Consider the following 25,324-nt stretch of genomic DNA (forward strand, 5'->3'; position numbering starts at 1 on the left):
GGAATGAACTGCTGGAGGCATATCGACAACAAGGGCTAAGAGCGATATGGGCCCAGTGCAGGCAACTGGGACTAGCTCAGTTAAGTAGTTTGATCAGCAAATACGAGTTGAGGTGAAGAGCCTGTTTCTGTGCTGTATAACTCTATAACTTTATGACTGATGTCATTCCATGCCACCCTGGAGTGGAAATTTAAGTGGGTCGTGATGAATGATAAGGTGACAAAAGGTACCAGGGTGAATTTTCTGAGTAATGCAAGTTCCCCCTTTCATGTTTCACTTCGGAAAAAAAATCTTTCCATTGCATAATGTTGATAAAAGTCGAGTTATGCAATTGAATTTCCAGGCAAGTTATGCAGTTACATTTGCCCCCATCAGAAAGAATTGCCAGCGCCATCTACAGCACCAGATTCAATGCAGTTACATTCTGCAGCTCTGCTTTTGAGGATAAGCTACTGGGTTTCTTTGTACTCTAAATACAGCACAGAAATAAGAACCAATACACAGATACATAATGCTTTGCTCAAAGCTCTGGAAACTTAACAATTCTTTTGACCAGATGGATGTTTGAACCTTTTTTATAAAATAAGCCAAAATCTGTATTGTAAGTCAATAGCACCATCGCAGGTGGGGATGGCATTGCAATCAGGAGCATTTATTCCTTCCTTTTTCATTGAATTATACTTTCAAGGTCACCTGTTTGTTAAAAGAACAAGTTAGTTAATCCTAGTCATCTTTGGCCTTTCTTCCAAACCAAGTGTTTTCAATTCAAGCTTAATTTCAGCTTTCGTTTCAAAATTATATTTAAATTTGCTTCTGCTAACAGTTCAGGCAAGGTGTTGCCACTTAAGTGGCATTGTGTTGTAGTGACCAATCGTTTCGTTATTTTCTTTTGTTCTCACATTCAGAAGCATCCAAAGCACAACATCAGTCTGCACAGCCAGCAGAGTGGGCATCCACAATTGGACTACCATCTTTCCAATGATGCTGCTTGTCCCTTACCCAATCATGGATAAGCAAAAAGTTGCTCCAATGAAGTGACTTCAATAAGTTACTCCAATAAATTACCCAAAGTTGGAGAAATCAATGTTCATGCCATCAAGTTGGAGGCCACACAGATGGAATATGAGGTGTTGCTCCTCCACCCTGAGAATGGCCTCATTGTGGCAGTAGAGGAGGCCATGGACCGACATATTGGAATGAGACTGGGGATCAGAATTAAAATGGTTGGCCACTGGGAAATCCTGCTTTCTGTTGATGGGGTGAGAGTGCTTGTCAAAGTGGTCCCCTGTCCTATGCCAGGTCTCACCAATGTAGAGGAGGCTGCACCGGGAGCAACTGAAACAGTAGCTAACCCCTACATTTACAATCTCTGGGTCATTTTTGATGCTGAGTTGAAACTCTAACCATCATCAGGGTTAATCCTCAGAGAGGAATCAGAAGTGGAGAAACTGAGCAACTTAAGTTCCTGGGAGTCAAGATCTCTGAGGATCTAACCTGGTCCCAACATATCGATGCAGTTGTATAGAAGGCACGACAGTGGCTATATTTCATTAGGAGTTTGAAGAAGTTTGATTTGTAAAAAAGGAGGTACAGAAGCCTAAAGGCACACACTTAGTGATTGAGGAACAGCTTCTTCCCTTCTGCCATATGACTCCTAAATGGTGTTTCACCCATAAGTACTACCTCACTTTTAAAAATATATATTATTATTGATATTGTACTATTTTTAATCTATTCAATATGTGTGTGTATATATACTCACATACTTACTGTAATTGATTTGCTTATTTTCGTTCTATATTACGTATTGCATGCTGCTGTGTTAACACATTTCATGACACTTGCCGGTGATAATAAACCTGATTCTGATTTTGATTTGCTCTCACCACATGCTGGGTATTCCACCAGCCTTCTGACAGGTCAAAACACAGAAAATGCTGGAAATGCTCAGAAGGTCAGTCAACATCCGTAAGGAAAACAAGAGAGTCAACATTTCACGTTGAAAAAGGAGGAGGGTTGACAAGAATAGCATGCTAAACCATATTGCCTTTCTTAAACTTGAACACGTCAAACTCCCCTGGCTTCCGATCTTATGTCTAACCCCATTTACTCAACACCCTGGCCTTCCCAGAACTACAATGGCTGCAAAATCCCAATTGTAAAATTCTCATCCTTGTTTAATGCTCCACAACGTCAGCACACCCTGCCTTTGGAACTTTATCAAACTGACGAACCCTCTATTTAACACCTCTGAGACATACTATTTTAGTTGTTCCGTCTTTAGTATCCATTCCTCCAGCAGCTAAAGCTTCAGGCTGTGTAGTTCCATCTAAACTCGAAACCCCTTTGAGTCTGTTAAGCTATTAAGGCAATTCTTAAAAATGACCTCTTCTGGGTTCTATCCTGAGTGTCAGATTTTATTTCATTACAGTGTTGTAATACTCCTTTCTGGTTTTTATTAGGTTAAAGTTGATATGCAAGTTGTTATTTTTATCCCATCCCCCATATGGAACAGGTCAAGACAGTATTTTCCAGTAACATTATTTTGCAGCCATCTGTTGGCTTGAGTGTCAGTCCTGACTGGGCTAGTGACTCACCCTCTTATAGTTAGTGGTGAGCAAACACCCACCTTCTGACTGTTTATTTACCCAGTGTGAAATGACTGACAACAACATCTTGACCAGTTCACCTTCTCTATCTTGCCTCTCCTAATTTCAAGCCAATTGTATTAGAAACAAAATGGCCCAAAGCTAAAACCGTGTGCATTAAAAAGGGCCGAGTAGCACAGTGATTGACAGGATCCAGGATCCTGGACCGCTACAGAAAGGCAGACAATACATGTTATGATAAAGGGTCTTCTATCTGAATGAATATCTCCACTTCTCTTTCCACAGATGCCACCAGACCTGCTGAGCTTTTCAAGTTCAAGTTCAGTTTAATTGTCATTCAACCAACATGAATACCCATGAATACAGCCAAATAAAACAGCGTTTCCCCTGGGTGCAAAACCCAGTAGCCACAGACATACACATCACAAGACACATATAGAAGATATAAGGTAGTCATCAACATACAGTCACACAATGCTGATGTTGTCGGCAAGAACAAGCCCCCAGGAGTCTTCAGGCAAATGCAATCCAGCTTGTCTTCTACTGAGCGAACACTGGAGAGCAGCACCGATGCCAGCATGGACACTGCGCCAAACCACCTCCAGTGTCATCTCTCCTGGGTGGCTGAAATAGGCAACACCGCGGCATGAGTGCTACTCTGTGCTAAAATTGAGGCTGGGCAGCTACCTCAGCCACTAGTCCCGCCAATAAACCAGTGAACCGGACTGGCCGCATTTCACGTTACCAATGTTTGATGGGGTCTTGTGATAAAAACTGACTGTAAAAGCTTTTATAGATACGTGAAAAGAAAAAGATTAGTCAAGACAAATGTAGGTCCTTTACAGTGAGAAACAGTGATAGGGAACAAAGACATGGCAGACCAATTGAATAACTACTTTGGTTCTGTCTTCACTAAGGAGGACATAAATAATCTTCCGGAAATAGTAAGGGACCGAGGGTCTAATGAGATGGAGGAACTGAGGGAAATACATGTTAGTAGGGAAGTGGTGTTAGGCAAATTGAAGGGATTAAAGGCAGATAAATCCCTAGGGCCAGATGGTCTGCATCCCAGAGTGCTTAAGGAAGTAGCCCAAGAAATAGTGGATGCATTAGTGATAATTTTTCAAAACTCCTTAGATTCTGGATTAGTTCCTGAGGATTGGAGGGTGGCTAATGTAACCCCACTTTTTAAAAAAGGAGGGAGAGAAAAACTGGGGAATTATAGACCGGTGAGTCTGACATCGGAGGTGGGGAAAATGCTAGAGTCGGTTATCAAAGATGTGATAACAGCACATTTGGAAAGAGGTGAAATCATCGGACAAAGTCAGCATGGATTTGTGAAAGGAAAATCATGTCTGACGAATCTTATAGAATTTTTTAAAGATGTAACTAGTAGAGTGGATAGGGGAGAGCCAGTGGATGTGGTATATTTAGATTTTCAAAAGGCTTTTGACAAGGTCCCACACAGAAGATTAGTGTGCAAACTTAAAGCACACGGTATTGGGGGTATGGTATTGATGTGGATAGAGAATTGGTTGGCAGACAGGAAGCAAAGAGTGGGAGTAAACAGGAACTTTTCAGAAAGGCAGGCAGTGACTAGTGGGGTACCGCAAGGCTCAGTGCTGGGACCCCAGTTGTTTACAATATATATTAATGACTTAGACAAGGGAATTAAATGCAGCATCTCCATGTTTGCAGATGACACGAAGCTGGGTGGCGGTGTTAGCTGTGAGGAGGATGCTAAGAGGATGCAGGGTGACTTGGATAGGTTAGGTGAGTGAGCAAATTCATGGCAGATGCAATTTAATGTGGATAAATGTGAGGTTATCTACTTTGGTTGCAAGAACAGGAAAACAGATTATTATCTGAATGGTGGCCGATTAGGAAAAGGGGAGGTGCAACGAGACCTGGGTGTCATTGTACACCAGTCATTGAAGGTGGGCATGCAGGTACAGCAGGCGGTGAAAAAGGCAAATGGTATGTTGGCATTCATAACAAAAGGATTTGAGTACAGGAGCAGGGAGATTCTACTGCAGTTGTACAAGGCCTTGATGAGACCGCACCTAGAATATTGTGTGCAGTTTTGGTCCCCTAATCTGAGGAAAGACATTCTTGCCATAGAGGGAGTACAGAGAAGGTTCACCAGATTGATTCCTGGGATGGCAGGACTTTCATATGAAGAAAGACTGGATCGACTAGGCTTATACTCACTAGAATTTAGAAGATTGAGGGGGGATCTTATTGAAACGTATAAAATTCTAAAGGGATTGGACAGGATAGATGCAGGAAGATTGTTTCTGATGTTGGGGAAGTCCAGAACGAGGGGTCACAGTTTAAGGATAAAGGGGAAGCCTTTTAGGACCAAGATGAGGAAAAACTTCTTCACACAGAGAGTGGTGAATCTGTGGAATTCTCTGCCACAGGAGACAGTTGAGGCCGGTTCATTGGCTATACTTAAGAGGAAGTTAGATATGGCCCTTGTGGCTAAAGGGATCATGGGGTATGGAGAGAAAGCAGGTAAAGGGTTCTGAGTTGGATGATCAGCCATGATCATACTGAATGGCGGTGCAGGCTTGAAGGGCCGAAGGGCCTACTCCTGCACCTATTTTCTATGTTTCTATAACAAGACAAACAACTAAGATGATCCCTGACTTGTTAGAGTGCACACCGCATTCACACATCGACTCCGGCGCCTCTCTGTAGGCAGCAAATCGGTCCACACCAAGTGCAGCTCCTCTGACAATGGGCAACTCGCTGATTGGGTAGACCTGCAGTACTTGGAGTTCCTAATGTTCGGCAGCATCTTACGATTATGAAAGAGACATTTAAAAAAGACAATAACACCTTTGTTTGGCCCTGTTGAAGCTGCTGTGTCTGAGGGCACTGCCATCTGCCTGCAAAATGCATTTTCTGCTTCTATTTTGTATTTTCAATATCTTCAAATCTTATTGTGTGTGTTCAAGCTGGACTAATGATTTGAAGATAGATTTTGAACCTAAGACTCTTCTGGAAGTAAACTTCAGATAATTGAGACTATCTGGAATTTTGAAGTAACTTCTGGATTATCATAAAAACCCCATCTGATTTTCTTCATGTTGATCGCCTTGACCAGGCTCACAGAAATGTAGTTGATTGTAACTCAAGAGGTGTGTGTGGGTAGGTGGGAGGAAGGAAAGGGGTTTGTTTTACTGTTGAGGTTTTTTTGGTCATTGTCTTCTGTTTTTTTGTTTTCTGTGTGGTTCTGCTGAGCATTGTGGGCGTCCTGTGTTGGCTCCGGAATGCGTAGTGACACTTGCTGGCTGCCCCCCAGCACATCCTTAGGTTGTGTTGGTTGCTAACGCCAGCCTCCCATTTCACTGCATGTTTCAATGTACACATGAGAAATAAATAAGTCAATCGGAATCTGAAGTGCAGGTTTCGGGGCTGATAAGGGCTGATCTCATCAAAGCAGAGAAGTGTTTTTGTTTGGCTCAGTTAGTAGCACTCCACTGGCAGTAGGAGGTGAGGTGAGGGTCTCCGTCGGTCAGAGTTGACCATGGATATTGTGTCCTAGCTGTCTAGATACTCAAGCCTGGACAGGACGATATGGAGAGCAAGCTGTCGCCCATGTAGCAAGCACCCCCTCTCCACGCGTCCGATGAACTCAAAAGAACGACAGAGCCCAATACAGTTTGACACCAGCAGCGTCTCAGGGGTTGCCAGTCAGCATTGAATTCAATATAGGGCTGCCTTAGGGACTCCAGCTCTGGATTTTTCTCTCAGGGTTTACTCACGAAGCCTTCCCCATGAGTCGGTATAGCCGCAAGGCAACGGAGGTTTGAGATCAGAGTCTCCTAGATGAGCTGCCAACCATGGCTGATGAGCCCCATCTGCCTGAAGCTATTGGTTTTAAAGCATCAGTAACCTGCCTTTGCTCCTTTTCCTGTCAGTGGAAATGGTTCCGCTAGACTTAGTTGCTTAGCTACACGTGCAGGCCAGAAGCTGGACTTGGTTGTCAGAGGCTATTTGAGGTGCACGCCATTGAGAGCATTTAATAGGTAGTGGGAGCTTGTCTCCACTAACACCCCCAGCGATAAAAAACTTAAGACAGTGTAAAAGGAGGAATAACAAGTCACCAACATGTTTTAAGAACTTCTGATTTTTACCATAACTATCTTTAATCAAAGCAAAATTAAGGCAGATATGGAGGGCAATCTGCTGAGTTGCTGTCACCTGTTTTGTGCTGTTGCAGAGTATCAGTTGGAAAGATTAAACCAGTCTGATGAAGTGTCACAGCCCAAAACATCAACTTCTCATTTCCCTCCCTGACCTGCTGAGTTCCTCCAGCATTTTCCGGTTGTTGCTGAAGATCTCCGGCTTCCGCAGAATCTCTTGTGAAACTCAGATCTTGGATTTGAGCACGTATTCCTGGCTAGCAGAGCACAGCCAAAATGAGACAGCACCACCCTGTTTGGATGGCTTCCTTCGCGAGACATTAACTCGAGATCCCATTCAGGTTCACATCAAAAAATGGCAAGGATAGTTGGAATGGAAAGATGCTGTCATGTTGATATACTGGAAGGTTATTTCATACAAATTCCCCTCTATCCTGACTTGGAAATACACTGACATCTCATTAACACTGTTGAGTCAAAATTGTGGATCTCAGTTCTAACAGCACTGTGGGAGCAGTTCATCAAAAAGACTACAAGAAGTCAAAAATGTGACTCACTGCCACCTGCTCCGGAGCAGTTGAGCATGTTGGCCTTGCTAGCAAAGCCTACATCCAGCAAAATATTTTTTTTAGAAACATGGATAGGTTGGACCGCTTTCTTTGCACCTACAACTGTGAGGTGTGATCCTTTCAAGAATTAAAAGACTAGCAAATCCTAGGACAACGAAAGACTGATAAGAGTTGAATGCAGATAAACACAATATCTAAAGACCTGGATGTAAGCATAAACTCAGTCTCCAATTATCTGTACCTTAAAGTTCAGCAGGCACTGAAGAGATCAACATATCAATGTATCTGCTGCTAAATGATCACAGTAGGCACTAGTACAGTGTGGAAATCTAATCTGCCTTCTCTCAAACTATTTATCCCTGTTTTCTGTTTCTTTTTTTGTTTTGTGTAACTGAGCGAATGATTACATTGTCACAGTCTACAGATAATTTACTTGTATTTGTGGTGTGTGTTCCTATCAGTCGTGGCTCATGCATCACATTTCTGGACAAGCTTGTTAACTGTGTGTGGAATATTATCAGACATTTAGCTGACTTCCTCCATATCAGAGTGAAGCTGCCCTTAATCGTATTTCTCATGATTTCTTACCATATAAAAAGAGACCACTTAGTCCTTGAAATCTCCAAGCAGTCCCATCAGTCTCCTTCTCTGATTTATTTCTCTGTCATCTACTCTCATGTGTTTGGCATGAGCCCCAGATCCTCAAGACCTTCTGCAGGGACACCACTGCGAGCAATATGACTGGCTGTATCCCCACCTGGTACAGGAACTGCACCAACCTTGATCACTGGGCACTGCCAAGAGTGATACGGACAGCCCAGCGCATCTGCGGACGTGAAATTCCCTCCGCTGAGGACACTTACAGCAGCTGGTGCAGGAAGGGGGCCTGGAAGATCATCAGGGACACCAGTCACCCCAACCATAAACTGTTTCAGCTGCTTCCATCTGGCAAACGGTACTGCAACATTAAAGCCCAGACCAACAGGCTACAGGACAACTTCTTTCTACAAGCCATTAGACTTTTTAAAATTCACATGGCTGTACATTGCAATGGAGTCATAACGCAAAGACTTTTATTCCCTCATGTTGTGGGATGGATTTAAGGTTTATATAAATTCAGATTCAAATTCATGCATTAGGTGTAATCAGTCTATCACCCACAGGCCCCTGGGATTGGAGGGCACGCAGAGAAAACCCACCTGACCACACCTGTGGTCAGGATTAAAACTGCGTGCCTCAAGCTGTGCTCCTACCTTGCAATGACAAAATGCTGCCTTCATTCCATGTTAGTATTCCGGAGCTAATAGATCTGGTCCTCTCCTATGCCCTCGTTTCCACTGTACAATATCTGCCTTGCTGCCTTTTGAGCAGTAACGGAAGTGAAGCAAAGCAGCAGAATACTGTGGAACAAGACAGGAAGATGTGAGGATCAGCAGAATGGGGGGGGGGGGTGACAGCAAAATGGTCTACAGTTCTATCTTGATTTTTAAAAAGAAGTAGGGACTGCCAATAAGGAGTGATGTTTAAGAGTGAAAACAAGTTGAAAGGAATGGAGAGCAGGAGAAGAGTTCAGCAGAAAGTTGTAGGGTCCAGCTGGAAAGAGTGGCGACCAATAGGAAGAAGAGGTGATCCACAGAACGTTGGCACCGTCAGGAAGATGTGAGGAGCATTAAGAAGGAGTGGGAACGAGCAGAAAGTCGGGATCAGCAGAAAGGACTGAGTGCCATCAGTAAAGCTCACATGGGGGCAAAGGAATGAAGGTGAGCAGAATAGAATGGGGTACTAAGAAGAATGGGGAGAGGTAGGGAATGAGGACCATCAGAACAGAGTCAGTCCCAAGAGAGAGACCACCAGGTTATAAGTGGAAAGCATCGGAAAACGGTATGAACCAGCAGAATGAAGCAGAAACAGTAAAATGGAATGGGCTCCAGTGTTAGGGAGTAGCTCTGCCACCATTTGCCTGTCCAGCCCAAAAGATTGTGAGAAAGATTAGATGGACATTGGGCAGGAACAGGATTATTGTGATTTTGTTTCGTGGCTCCCCTTTTCCCTCTCCCTCACGCAGCATCAGCTGTCAATGCTCTCACGTGATGAATGAACATACTCCCTCTTCATCCTGTACGCCTCCACGTAACATGCAAAGTTGAGTTTGTTATTCATTCACGGCAGAAAAATAAAGCATAGTAGCACAACCACGTGATGGCTGACACCGGCAGCTCAGGAGCTGCTGTTGTCTTTTTGACTCTGTGGTGCTCTGTTATTCTGCTTTCTCTGGGCCCTGTGTGACAGTGTATTGCAGTAATTATACAGAACAAACTATAATTATTGTGCATACACTGTTGTTTTTCACTTGCTCTGGTGGCATCTAATCCACCTCACTGTCTATTGCTTCCTTTGGATTGCTGTGCCCATTGGAAGCAGTTTGGTAATCAAAAGGCAGCGGTCCCCCTTTTCTGCTGTGGGAATGTCTTCACTAACGACAGCAACGTATTCATCATCATTTGTACTACACCGGGAAGCTGGACCTTGGAATGGTTGGGATGAGGTGGGTGTTGGGGTCGTGGGGAATGTGTAAAGTTTGCCTGTGAAGAAAAGCTGAGATTTCAGGCCACCCACAGGCAGACCCGAGAGAAAAAAAAGTCAGCCCTGTCTCCTGGAGCCACCAGTGGGAGCTGTTTAGCTTTGCTCTGTCTGGCACCTAACAGCATAAGGATAAACCCATGATGGAAAGGGTATCAGTGCTCCTACACCCTTTAGGGCTGTGACATTAATGTCACAAGGCTGTCTCTAAAATCACAGCAGTATAATGGAGCAGACTGTAAGCTCAGTGGCTTCAGCTACTTCTTTGGAATGCATTTGAATTAATTATATAAAATAATACATTTTAAAAATATAAGGTCTTACCTTAGCAATATATGATACACGAATTATAAGGAGTCTAATAATTTGATGGCTGTAAGCATGAAAATCATGGCAACACTCAGGAGACACCTGGGCATTACTCTTGTCAAAGGCTTTCGTGTTTGCCAATCTGCTGAGTCTGTGTGGCAGAAGCTGTTGTCTATTTTTCATGGAAACGCTCCCCAACCCCCATCATTGGATTAGGACCTTACTCTGACAAGATTGTGTTCTATGGGTGACATGCGTGTAAAGAGCACACATAAACATCTGCCACCCCTCAGAACTGGAATGCAAACAAATCATCCTTGATCCCGAGGAACTGCTTTAAGAAAATGAAGAATAAATCTTTTATTACTGCATGTTCACACCCCATGCTATAACTTAGAACAACACACACAAAATGCTGGAGGAGCGCAGCGGGGTCAGTCAGCATTTGTCAAAACGAATAAACAGTCAATGTTTCCGGCAAAGACCCTTCATCCTCTAACTTGGTTATTTTAAAATAAATTCTTCCTTTCACTGGTATCTGTATGTTATGAGGCAAAATGTCAGTTACTGGAGGATTCCGTAGTCCTTCATCATTTATAAAATAAGTGTAGCTCATAGTGGTCTTGTTGCTAACTGGCCAGTGTCATACTTGGTACAAATTGCTTGAGAAAGGTTCACCGTGTGCTTTCAGGCTACCGCTCTTAAAATAGAACCATTCAAAATTTCAGCTCCCTTCTTTATCTCGAGTACAAGAGGACACATGCACAAGGGGTATGGGAATCCTAACACAGTGCCCATTGGAAAGATTGAAAATCTAAATCTCTGCTGGTGATGAAAATAAGAAATCAAAGCAGAAAATGCTGGAGAGATAGTATCTGTGGAAGTAGAAACAGAGTTTACAGATTGAAAACCCCTCAGCAAAACTTTGGTTTGCTGTGACGAACTTGCCAGCTATGTTCATCCTTACTGCTCAAACACTTTCTAGGTATAATTATGCAAATGAGTACTTCTGGTGAACTGAACTGTAAAATTGTGCATAACAATGGGGACAACAACAGCCCATCTCCATATGGAGTACTTGGCAGAATATTGAAGGTTCATCATCGACAATTTCTGCTAAGTTCTTCAAAGGTACAAAGCTCTTTCAAATCCATCACAGGCATCCACAGCAGTTGGGGTTGATTCTGACTTGGAAGTTCATGCTTTTGGTCATAGAGTATACTTTTAAGTCTAAAACTGTAGTCAGCATTAAACCTAATGACTGCGGTGTTGTGAGTGTTACAGATCAGTAATTAGTGAGTTTCCTTTAGTGCTTATTTACTTCCTGCTTCCTGACTGCTACAGCATTATTGTGTAATGAAAGAAAATTCTAAGTGCCAAGGATGTGCATTACGCTCATTAATCTTTCTCTTGCTGATAATACATTTGGTTAATATCACATTACAGTCTAATGCAATGATAATGCAAATGCATGCTTAAAGCTTTATATTGAACCATCGTTGATGCAGAAGTGACTATCGGCGATCTTGACGGCCTCCTTGAAGGTGAACTGGCATTAGAAGCATCCACTTATAGTCTGTCTGAATGAAATACAAGCAAAAGCTTTTCTCTGCATCTGTCTACATGTGACAACAATAAAACCAATTACCAATATTTTGTAATGTACTATGGGTTTGCAGTCAATGGGTAGACAACAGACAGGATGGACTGCAGTAAGCATTCCTTCATAGGAGAAGAGTCTGCAATCAGAGGGCATTTAAGATCAGGAAAATGTTTAGGGAGAATATAGGAAGAATTATTTTTTCCCAGATAGTGGTTTGACTTTGGAGCACACTACCTGGGAGGGTGGTAGACAACATTTAAGAAATATCTAAATGAGTACTTGTCTGACCAAAGCACAGAAAGCTATGTACCAAGCATTGGGTAAATGGGATTAGTGTAGGTGATTACTTGATGACTAGTATGTATGAAGTGGACCGAACAGCCTGTTCCTGTGCTCTATGACTATAGCTCATGGCTCTTTTGTTGGTTTAAGAGAGACGAAAAGACCAAAACCAGAGAAGGAATTCCTGTAATGTCAGATGATATAAAATGATGAAAAGGTGAACTCAAGCAACATGTTGGAGGAATTCAGCAAGTCAGGCAGCATCAATGGAGAGAAATAAACAGTGTTTCAGGCCGAGACTATTTACTGATGCTGCCTGAAACGTTGACTGGTATGCTGGGAGGCATCTTTCAAAACTGATGAAAGGAATTGGAAAGATATTTTAGAATCTTCCAGATAAGTGAAATATGACTGATGTAGATATGAGATCGATGTAACAGAACAAAGCTACTCTGTTGATTAGAAACAACTCTGAAGTGCCAGTTCTTTCTCTCTCCATGAATACCATCTTACCTGCTGAGGAAATGTCTGTCTAACATCTCTTAAACATAATTATTGGCAGCATGTTTCATATATCAACTACTCTCTGTAAAAAAAAACTTTCTGCTCAAGTTCCCTTTAAAACTCTTCACTTTCTCCTTAAATCTATGCCCTCTTGTGTTTGATAACACTACCATGGGAAATAGATTCAAACCATATTGATGCCACTTATAATTCTGGTTATCTATCAGGTCACCTTTCAGCCTCCTTTGCTCAAGGGAAAACAAACCCAGCATATCTGTTTTATCCCTATTACTAAAGTCCACCAATCCAAGCAAGGTCCTGGTGAATCTCCTGGCATTGTCTCCAATGCAACCACATCATTCCTGTAGCATAGTGACCAGACTTGCATGCTACCTGTGTAAAAGTTGCAAGCTAACGTCTTAACTTCTACATTCACTTCCCCAACAAATGCGATTTGATTTCTTCACCACCTTCTGAAACTGTGTTGCCACTTTCAGTGAATTATGGACTTGGATCCTACCCTTCTGGCTCTTCAATGTTCCTTAGCTACCTTATTTTTTACTAAGTGTGTCCTTCCCTTATTTGACTCTCTGAATGTATTACCTCTCACATGATGGAACTACCTCCTGTACCTAATAAAGGAGCCACTGAGTGTATGTTTATGGTCCTTTGCTGCTGTAGCCCATCCCCGTTAATTCACTATGTTGTGCATTAAGAGATGGCCTTCTGCACACCACTGTTGTAGTGCGTGAATACTTCAGTTACTGTCAATTTGAACCAGTCTGGCCATTCACCTCTGACCTCTCTCATTAACAGGTAGATTTTGCCCACAGAACTGTCGCTCACTTCTGTCTTCAAATTGTTTCTAAATAGCTGGCCTCACTCGGGGAGGTCCAATACTGGACCTTCTCCTTGGGAACGAGGTAGGGCAAGAAACAGAAGTGGCAGGCAGGAAGCACATTGGGTCTAGGGACCATAATTCTATTAGCTTTAAGATTAAAAGAGGATGAGGAGTCCACAGGTTAGGGTCCTAAAATGGAGCAGGGTTAATTTTCTGGAAATTAGATAGGATCCAGCAGAGGTCTTTTGGGAGAGCTTGTTTGAAGGGAAAGTAAGTGGGAAGTTTCAGAGAGAACATAACATAAGAACATAAGAAATAGGAGCAGGAGTAGGCCATCTGGCCCATCAAGCCTACTCTGTCATTCAATAAGATCATGGCTAATTTGACCATGGATGCATCTCCACCTACCTGCCTTTTCCCCATAACCCTTATTTCCCCTACTATGCAAAAATCTATCCAAACTTGTCTAAATATCTTTACTGAGGTAGACTCCACTGCTTCATCAGGCAGAGAATTCTACAGATTCACCACTCTTTGGGAAAAGCAGTTTCTCCTCATCTCCATCCTAAATTTACTCCCCCGAATCTTGAGGCTGTGTCACCTAGTTCTAGTCTCGCCTACCAGTGGAAACAACTTTCCTGCCTCTATCTTATTCATCCCTTTCATTATTTTATATGTTTCTATAAGATCTCCTCTCATCCTTCTGAATTCCAGTAAGTAGACTTCCAGCAATTCAATCTCTCCTCATAGTCTAACCCCCTCATCTCTGGAATCAACCTGGTAAACCTCCTCTGCACCACCTCCAAAACCTTCTTCAAGAAAAGAGACCAGAACTGCATGCAGTACTCCAGGTGCGGCCTCACCAGAACCCCATACAGTTGCAGCATAATCTCCCTGCTCTTAAATTCAATCCCTCTAGCAATGAAGGCCAACATTCCATTTATCTTCTAGATAGTCTGCTGCACCTGCAAACCAACCTTTTGTGAAAAGAGTGCAGGAACTATTTACAAGGATGTTGCCAGGACTAGAAGACCTGAGTTATTGGGAGAGGCTGGCCAGGACTAGTTATTTTTCGGAATGTGGGAGAATAAGGGGTGACTCTATAGTAATGTTTAAAATTATGAGAAGCATAGATAAGGTGGAAGGTAACAGTATTTTCCCCGGGGTAGGGGACACCAAAATTGGGAGGCATAGGTTTAGAGTGAGAGGATAACAATTTAAAAAGGACCTGGAAGCAACTCTTTCCCATAGATGGTGCTGAGAATATGGAACAAGCTGCCAGAGGAAGTGGTTGAGGCAAGTACAGCAGTATCATTTAAGAAGCACTTGAATGGAGAAGTAAATGGAGGGATGGGTCTTAGAAGGATATAGGCCCCGATAAAGGAAACTGGTTGGGCATGGTGGTCACCATTGACTCATTGGCCCGAAGAGCTTATATCTGTGCTAGATCGCTCTATAACTCCATGTTGGTGAGTGTGCAGGACAGGAGACATAAAAACCATTGCAAATGGGGTTACTTCTGTCAAAGATGAGTCAAGGTGAAGTTAGGTCAATGAGCATTTTCAACAGTTTTTGTATGTTGCCTGTCCTGCACCCTCACATTGTCTCCACTCGAAGCACTTAGTCAGCAGCTGGGAATGGATGGGTGCCTTAGTGTTCCGTCCACCCAGACCTATTCACTACGTTCACCAGAGAGCCACTCGAGTCTCAGACTGAGTAGCCTCGTGTACAAGGTTAACATGGGTGTGGAGTGAATGAGGGTGCCATGCCTGGTTGGTTTTAAACACATACGGTTCATTTCGTCAGCTCTTTCCACTCAAACTGTTGAATGTTCCAGGTGTTTTATATTCTTACGTTATAAAAAAAAGCTTTATTTTTAAATGGTGATGCAATCTTTATTTGCTAATAATAGAACTATATAAAACTACAGCTTTTGACTTGTACTCTGCTAGTGCATAGAACAACTCACCTAGCCAGGCTGACAGTATAGGATGGATCTGTGGTTTGCAAGCTGAATGATTAGGTCTGGCCTAACACTTAATGTTAAATCCACATCCAGTATGTCATCACATTTTATCCAGAGGCAATCATGCAATTGTTTTCTCATTTTTAAAAAAGTAGATTTTTCTCTAAATACATTTAAGGATAACAAGCTGGCAAGGACTTGAACAGAAGTTCCAATTAAGGCATAAAACTTTGAAGGCTTGTGTATGTTATATACAATGGGGAAATAAAGACACATAAATAGAAATGGAAGCAGAGTTAATGTTCCCAAAAGGAGAAGCAGAATTTAGGATAAAAGGCAGTGAGTGTTCAACCATTTTCCATCTTTCTAAGTTATAATTAATGATACAGGTATAAAACTCTCACCAGGCCTATATCTGTTCTGATAAAGGGTCCTTGATTTGTTTCTTCTTTCACAGATGCTGTTGACTGCTGAGTGTTTCCAGTGGTTTCTGCTTTTCTTTTAAATTTCCAATATCTGTTTTTTCATTCACTCACCGGACAGCTCCTCTAACCCCAGCCTGAGTAGATCTGATTTCCATGTAGCAAGATGTTGATGCAGTGATGGTGCTGCAGCATAATATTCCCTGCTTGGTATATTTATACTGCTGCCCATGCAATATTTATTTCATTCTCTGTAACTTCCACCATCTACGATGAGATCTTACCATTTAGTACATCTCACTCTCCCCCCTTCATTTCCTGCTTTCCATAAGGATCATTCTCTACACTATTCTCTTGTCCACTCATCCTTCCTGGCTCTTATCCCTGCAAGCAGCATAAGTGCTACAGTTGCCCCTGCACTTTACCACACCACCGTTCTATGCCCCGCACAGTAATCCCATGTACTTGTGAGCCTCTCAGGGCCAATTTCTGTATCCAGTGCTCTCAGAGCAGCCTCCTCTACATTAGTAAGACCCGAGAAAGATTGGAGGAACCATTTTGTCAAGCACCTTTGCTCCATCTATTACAAAAGGCGGCATTTCCTGGTAGCCATCCACTTTAATTCGACTTCCCATTCCCATTCCAACATGTTGAGGCACGGACTTTATGGTGAGGCTGCACTCAGGTTGGAGGAGCAATACCCTTACATTCCAATTGAGCAGCCTCCAACAGGGTGGCATGGACATCAATCTGTTTTCCCTGCCCCTTTTCTACTTTCCCACTCCCCATCGTGGTTACCATCTCATTCCTTCTCTTCATTTATCACTTCTCCCTTTGTCCTTTCTCCTTCCCTTTCTTCCATTGACAAAGCCAAAGTAAATTCATTATCAAAGTACCATGGGCACCCAATAAAGTGGCCGCGGTGTATGCACATGGCTTTCTGCTGCTGTAGCATATCCATTTCAAGGTTCAAACTGTTCTGTATTCAGAGCTGCTGTTCTGCTCACCACTATTGTAACACATAGTTATTTGGGTTACTGTCCCCTTCTTGTCAGTTTGAACCAGCCTGGCTATTTTGCCCACAGAACTTCTACTGTCTGGATGTCTCTTGCATCATTCTCTGTAAACTCTAGAGACTGTTGTACGTAATAATCCCAGGAGATCATCAGTTTCTGAGATACTCAAACCACCCTGTCTGGCACCAACAAACATTCCACAGTCAAAGCAACTTAGATCCCATTTCTTCCCCATTCCGATGTTTGGTCTGAACAGCAGCTGAACCTCTTGACCATATCTGCAGGCTTTTATGCATTGAGTTGTTGCCACATGATTGGCTGATTAGATATTTGCATTAATGAGCAGGTGTACAGGTGTACCTAATAAAGTGGCCATTGAGTGTATGTGATCATATCCAATTTTGAGATTCATTTTCCTCCAGGCATTTACAGGGAAGTAAAGAAGTGCAATAGAATTTATGTGAACCATAAAAACCAAAGGCTTAAAAGCAACCAGCGTGCAAAAGAACTCAAATAATGAAACTAGTAAATAAATAATACTGAGAACAGAAGTTGTAGAGTCCATGAAAGCAAGTCTATAGGTTGTAGAAATAGTTCAGCGTTGAGGTGACTGAAGTTATCCATGCTTGTTCAGGAGTCTGATTATTGCAGGGTAATAATCAAAAACTTTGGCAAACTTCTATACACAATGGAGAGTATCCTGAACCTGGCGGTGTGGCACCTAAGACTCCTGTACCCCGCCATATGGTAATAGCGAGAAGAGAGCATTGCCTGGATGACAACATATACTGCTTACCTATGGCAACACACCTTGTAGAACATAGAACATAGAATAGTACAGCACATTACAGGCCCTTCAGCTCACAATGTTGTGCCGACCCTCAAACTCTGCCTCCCATATAATCCCCCACCTTAAATTCCTCCATATGCCTGTCTATGGACATGTGTTCAGTGATGGGGGGGCTTTACCTGTGATGGACTGGGCTGGATCTACCACATTTTGTAGACTTTTTCATTTCTTGGCATTGGTGTTCCACGCCAGGGCATAATGCAGCCGATCAGGATACCCTCCATTGTGTCTCTATAGAAGTTTGCCAAAGTTTTTGATGACATGTCTAACCTGTGGAAACTTCTAAGAAAATAGAGTCACTGCCTTGCCTTCTTTGTGAAGGCACTTACATACTGATCCCAAGACAGATCCTCTGATATAGTAACACCAAGGAATTTAAAGTTATTGACCCTCTCCACCTCCAATCCCTCAATCAGACTGGCTCATGCATCTCTGGCTTCTTCCTTCTGTCGTCAAAAATCAGCTCTTTGGTTTTGCTCATGTTGAGTGAGAAGTTGTCGTAATGACATCATTCAACCAGATTTTTGGTCTCTCTTCTATATGCAGATTTGCCACCACCTTTAACTTGGCCAACAACTGTGGTGCCATTAGAAAACTTAAATATAGCAATGGAGTTGTGCTTAGCCACACAATACAAAGAGAGTAGATCAGGGGGCTAAGCACATGGTCTTGTGTTGCACCTGTGCTGATGGGAGAGATTTTGTTGTCAATCCAAACTGACTGGGGTCCGCAAGCGAGGAAATTGTGGATCCAGTTGTACAGAGAGTTATCAAGGTTTGGGTCTTGCAGCTTAATCATTAGCTTCGAGGGGATGACAGTGCTGAATGCAGAGTTGAAGACAATTAATAGCTTCCTGATGTATGTATCTTTATAGTCCTGATGTTCCAGAGTTGAATGAAGAACCAACTTCTCTTATCTTCTCTTATCAGAGTCTTTCTTCAGTCATTTCCGTCTTCCACCTATTACCTTCCAACTTCTTACTTCATTCCCCTCCCCCACTCACCCACCTTTTCCCACACTTGGTTTCACCTATCATCTGCCTGCCTGTACTCCTTCCCCTTCCCCTTGCTTTTTATTCTGGCTTCCTGCCTCATTCATTTCCAGTCTTGATGAGGGATCTCGACCAGAAACATCAACTGTATATTCTTCTCCACTGCCTGACTTGTTGAGTTCCTCCACCATTTTCTGTATGTTGCTCAGAATTTCCAGCATCTATGGAATCTCTTGTGTTTCCTTTCTTTCTGTTATGTTTATCTTGCACAGAAAAAAATACCTTAAAATGTAATGTCTAGAATCATGATGTGACTGTATTACTAACAGGACTTTAGCAGACTATTTTTCGAGAATCCAATGCAACTATTGTGCAAAATGCAGTGAAGACTAAAGATCTGCTGATTTCAAGCTGACCTCTGACCTTTGGGCTCCTTATGAACGTAATTGTAAAATAGCTACTGCCATTGTCTTGTTCAAGCAAGAGAAAATCTGCGGATGCTGGAAATCCAAGCAGAACACACAAAATGCTGGAAGGACTCAGAAAGCCAGGCAGTATCAATGGAAAAGAGTATTGTCGATGTTTCGGGCTGAAATCCTTCGGCAGGACAGAATTCCTGGATTTATTCTTTGATATGAATAAGTTCAAGGAATCTGCATATGACTCCATATGAATAATTAGAACAGTCAATATTACAAGACCAAGATGCTGAAAATTGGATTAATTACACGCATTGACTCTTTCTGCCTTTAAAATTTGGATATATATTTTACATGGGGCAGATGTATTTCTTTATTTTATAATTTACTTTTTATTGAAGTTCATCATCAAACAAACATTTCCATAAGATGTATTTCAGATATTGTACATATATATCATATAATCATATATGCCACAAAACTCCACATAATATTTATCTGAGGTATACACTTAAAGAAAAGAGAGGAAAGAAAGAACAAGCGAAAGGAGAAAACTATGTACAAGTAGGAGTGATCTCTTTTTTACAACATATTCATTGACTTGTGAGAATAAAATCAGGCCTATGAGGTGTTATATAGTTAAACCATTTTTCCCAGTATGAATCAAATTGTTCCAACTTATGGTTTTTGTTTATAAGATGTATTTCTTTTAAACTATTTTTATTTCAGTTTATCCCGATTACAACACTTACACTACCACAAATGTAGGACTGAAGGAGATGCAAAAAGTCCTCTAGCTAGACTGCCATTTATACCGTTGTCCAAAGCAGAAATCATTCCCTTTATGTAATATTACACTTTTAGAGGTGTTGTTTATTGAATGAGAAATTAGACCTAGTCCCCTTGTCCCTGTGTGAAGGTGCAGTGGAATTTAAGTTTCCTGGCAGCAACTACCTTGAATCAAAACCACTAAAATGTTGCCTGCCCTATCTAATTTTCCATTTCTATTAGCTTAGGATGAAATAATTTGGTTTATTGAAACTGAGTAATGATTGCTTAGATGTAGTGTGGTGGTGAAGTTAGTAAATATCCCATGTAGGATGCCTGGACTAACAGTCTGGGATGAGTTCATTTTCCCATCCTGGAAACGGTGGAATTAGATTTGCTTAAACAATCTGCATGTTTTTAAAAAATAAAACAATAACTCTTAGTAACCATGACCACCAAGCTTACTATTTAAGTTATTACAGTCCACGAGGGGAGGAATCACATTTTAATGTGACTCCAGCAATATGGTTGACTTTGAGCTTCCCACAGCAAAGGGCAAAGCTGTCCAATATGGAAGGTCACCACCACCTTCTCAAGGACGATCAGAGACAGTTAATAGCTATACTAGTGACCCTAAACCCCACAAAAATGAATACATTTTAAAAATACACATCAAAAATTAAACTATACCATGCAATTCATGTTGGGGCACCCTTTCTTGTTTAATAAAATAACAGGCGAAATCTAATTCCTTGTCTCTTTCACTCTTCTACCTCATCATAGGATCCTAGAGAGATACAGCAGGGAAGCAAGCCCCTCAGCCCACGGAGTCTGCACTGGACATCAATCTCTCAGTTACTCTAATCCTATATTAATTTTGTAAGTTATTTTTTCTACATTCTCATCAATTCCACCAGATCCTATCACTCACCAATTGGTCTACTAACCTACACACACTTTCGGGATGTGGAGGAAATTGCCAGTGGAGATGCTGAATTTCCTCAGGGAGACCTTAAATCATTAACTTTGTTCACCTGGTAATCTCTTCCCATGGCAAAGCTCAGGATGAAGGGTCAGGTTCCTACCGACTGATTTTCTTGGCAAGATACACAGCTTGCTCTGTGGAAACGTTTCCCTTCATCTACGTAATGATTTAATTTGGCGTTTATAAATCTATGCTGCCGCCAGTCATCATCAATGACTTCTCTGTTTAATGAGATCCATCCTAGGATCACAGTATTTTAGTTACAGCACAGAGGTTGTCCATCAAGTGAGAAGATACGTCAAGTCCCCAACTTCAGGTGGGAATGAAAGGATCTCTTGTCCTTGTATGAAGTAGATTAAGTCTGCTCTGGCTGTCTGGAGAAGCAATCTACATCTCTTTCCCTCCTCAAGCACATCATTTTGATTACTTCTGTTGATTTCTCCCCTCTTCGCCTGCTTCAGGAACACTACATTTAGTCTTTATAGACCCCTCACAAAAAGTCATAGAATAATACATTGTGCTTATGTGAATCCTTTAAAGGAGATATCTAATTTAGCTCATTCTTCAGTCAATAAGCCTAAAAAATTCTTCTCTGAACAAGAAGGCATAGCATTGCCTCCACTTGCTAAGAAGATTGAGGCAAGCAAGGCTCCTCACCCCATCTTAAATGCGCTTTACAGGAGCACCATTGAGAGCATCCTGACAAGTTGCATCTCCATCTGGCATGAGAGCAGCTGAGCAACGGACCGTAAGTCCCTACAAAGGACTGCGAGAATGGCCAAGAGGATTAAAGGAGTCTCCTTAACATCCATTGTGGACATTCATCAGGAGCACTGCTTACGCAGAGCCCTTGGTATTATCAATAATCACCCATCCATCCAGCATCCTTTTGACTTCTACCATCAGGCAGGAGACTCCGATGCATAAAAAGAAGGGTCAGAATGGGAAACAGTTTCTTCCCTCAGGCCTTTAGGCTTCTGAACTCCCTGCTGCATCACATTTGAGGTGTCACTGAATAATCTGTTGTCTATCTTACAATATTAATTTATGCACTTTGCTTTGTTATTTATACATGATTCGTCCGTAAGTTTTATACTTACCTTCGTAAGTCATTGTGTGCAATGTGTGATACGTGAATTTCTGTGCTTCACACCCTGGTTCAGAGAAACAATGCCTAATTTCTATATATTTTATATGGTTATTTATGTTATATACATGTATATAGTTAAATGACAATAAACTTGACTTGAATTGACTTTCTATGAATTAGTGAGTTGGGGTCTGCTATCCTTCCACGTCCGAGACGTAGACAGGACTTGCTTTCATCATTGCAGCCAAATAGTGGCAGCATCAATAATGTAACCCCTACTCAGTAATGGAGTGAGAATCAGGCTGGTGTTTTTTAGCTAACGTCTCCGTGTGGAATAGGAAACCATAACTTTCTAACCTAGATAAAAGAGAGCCATCCACTAAGCCCAGTTAACATACACGAGCTCTGTACATTATTAAAAAATCTCTGAGTGGTCAGTTTGCTTCTTTCAAGGATAAAAAATTTAAGTTCATTGATATGTTCACATTCAAATTTCTGTCATTGAGAGAATCACTTAAACATTATTTGAACTCTGAAATATATTTCTCCACTAATTTGAAGAATGTGCTCCTTTACTGGTACCTCTCATTGATCCTCCAAGAAGAACCACAAACTTGTCGTGGTTTGGAGGCTTGCGTGCCTCAATGACCCAGAGAGCAATGTTGGCTGGAATCAGGGCTTTATGCTTTGGCACTTGGTAGAGTCACCCATGCCAAACAGGTCAAAGTGTAGAGGACAGACTAAATGTGGTCCAGGTTCGGGGGATTCAGATCAGGGCTAACAACCCTGACTGGTAAAACAAAATTATTACAGAAACAGTGATGAAGAATTTTTCTACAACTGAGGGCAATGGTATTCCTGAATCTCCATCCAGGACTTGCATGACTGGCAATAGTGAAAACCAAGAGGAAGCTACTGACACAATGAAGGAAGCTCTGAACACCGCTAGAGAGGGAGGACTGGCATAACTGGCAGTAAGTAAATCCGAGGTAGTCTTTTGCTAACCAAAGATATGAACATTTAATGTAGATAAATAAAGTTAAGCTGTGGAATAGTTACAGTCCAAATGGAGAGGCTGAATAGTCTGGTCTACATTCTATACCTGAATTTCCTTGATTCGTGCTGAATATCACTGCAGAATAAGATAATCAAAATATGGATTAGATCTTCCAGGTCAGTGTTTCCCAATCCAGCGATTATTCAAAATGGATTTGGCTTTATCCTTTCATGCTGATTTGATACTGAATGGGAGCAGGATTAAAGAAGCAACCTAATTTGTCATTTGTGTAATGCTGTTTACCAGAATCTCTTTTAACAAGGAGCTACCACACACAGAAAAGGAAAGTTATTCAGATAAGATCATGGAGTCAGCTTGCCTTGCCCAGCTGAATCATTGAACAGAAGAGAAAATTATTTACTATTCGTGAGTCAGTAGCTGAATAAAACATATTGGTTGTAATAATCATGTGTAAAGTATTCCACACATTCTTTGCTGCAGAGACACTCTGTCTGGTTGGAAAACTCCCTGAAAATTTTCTCCTGTAGCCAGTAATGATCATTGGAGGTGTTTTTTTTTAATTCTCTAACAGGCATAAAAGAAACAAGAGGACTTACACTTACATAATGCCTCTTTATGTAGAAATGCTGGCTTGAGCATCACAACCATAGTGTAAAAATTCACCATTCAGCCCAGCTCAGCTTTCGCCAGCCACCCTAAATTGAGCAGGCAAGAACCTTTATTTCAAAGGATGGAACACTCAGAAACTGACATCCTTCTTGCAATCAACCACCTAGCCAACCCCCTCTCATTGGCCTAATGCTCCAAACCTTCTAAACTCTTTAAAACCTGTCTTTAAACACCTCTTTGATTTTAAGGTGAGCAAAGGACTTCATTTCCCCTTATGTAGCCTAACTTGACAATGCACCTGCTGAACGGTGCAGAATGTTTACAAACGACTGGTCTAGCACAAGATGATGCTTTCTAAAATATTATGAACTCTTCTTAAAAGAGTATAAGCTAACAGTGACTGCATTGTGCACCTAAGATGTGACTGCTCTGGTCAGTCCAGCACTCTAATGCTGGAGGAACTCAGCAAGTCAGGCAGCATCTACGGAGGAGTATAAACAGTCAACATTTCGAGCTGACACCCTTCACCATTCTCAGCCTGAAATATAGATTGCTTATTCCCCTCCACAGATGCTACAGCCTTGCTGAGTTCCTCTAGCGTTGTGTGTGTGCTGCTTAAGTTTTCCAGCATCTGCAGAATATCTGGAGTTTATTCTGTCTTTGCCCATTCTGCCATCTTGTATTCAGTGTCTGTAGCTCATAGGGATGCCACTGCCTTCTGAAATGACAGAAAGTTGACGCAGCCGCAATGACAGCCGACTTCTACAGGCTGGGGTTGCCTTCGATTGGGGGGCAAATCTTGCTTCAGTGGTGCATCATGTAAGGGCACTTTTGCCCCTCATGCATCTGCTTGTCAACAAGAGATTCTGTGTTTTGTTGGTGAGTGTTGTCATGTGAAAAGAAAGCACTGCACAAGCTGAATTCAGATAGGGGCAAGGAACAATCAAGAGGGTCAGTGACAGAATTGGAAGAGTGCAAGAGGAAAAGATGTGATTGAAGAGTTGTATTCTCCAGGTGATTTGAGCAGTGATTAAAAGATTCAGCAGGACAATAGCATTATCTTATTTAGGCTGCCAGTATTGAACTAAAAGTGGTGGGTGGCCTGCAGCATTCTCTTGTCTGAATGTGTGCAGGATCTGAAGCATTGTTACAAAGGGACGCACTAATCAACAGCACATTCTAAACACTACTATAGTGCTTTCTGACAAAGCTGTTTTGGATAACTCAGAGATCAAGCGGACTTCAGATACTAGGGCTTTCAAGGCTTGACCTTTGTACCAGCCCCAAGTCTTTGTGGATATAAATAATGCATTGCCTCTGATTGAAACTGCCTCCACTTTGAAGATAAAAGAGAAATAACAGGTAGGGCAAAAAGTGCTGTCCACAATCTCAGACTCAAAAGATGTTTATAGAAGCTGGTAATTCCAACAAGCTATATAAAATAGTCAGCTTTCAATTAGCCTCCAATAGCAACTTTATTTTGTTTCTTTACTTCTGTCAGTGAGCTATTGTGGGAATCCCAGCAACTGAACAAAGGTTGAGCCAATACCTAGTCCCAAACATTGTGACCCTTCCCCTATTACTGGTAAACACTGATCCTCAAAGTGAAAAACCAGGACAGGTACCAGCGAGGTTTTAGTAAGTGAGAATTGCTATGTTCTTTTTTGTATTAATTGTTAATTTAATTAAACCATGATGTAACTTTATTTACTTTTTTTCCCACTGTGCATGGGGTTTAT

The sequence above is a fragment of the Hemitrygon akajei genome, chromosome 6 (assembly GCF_048418815.1).
Source record: "Hemitrygon akajei chromosome 6, sHemAka1.3, whole genome shotgun sequence".
Classification (NCBI taxonomy): Eukaryota; Metazoa; Chordata; class Chondrichthyes; order Myliobatiformes; family Dasyatidae; genus Hemitrygon; species Hemitrygon akajei.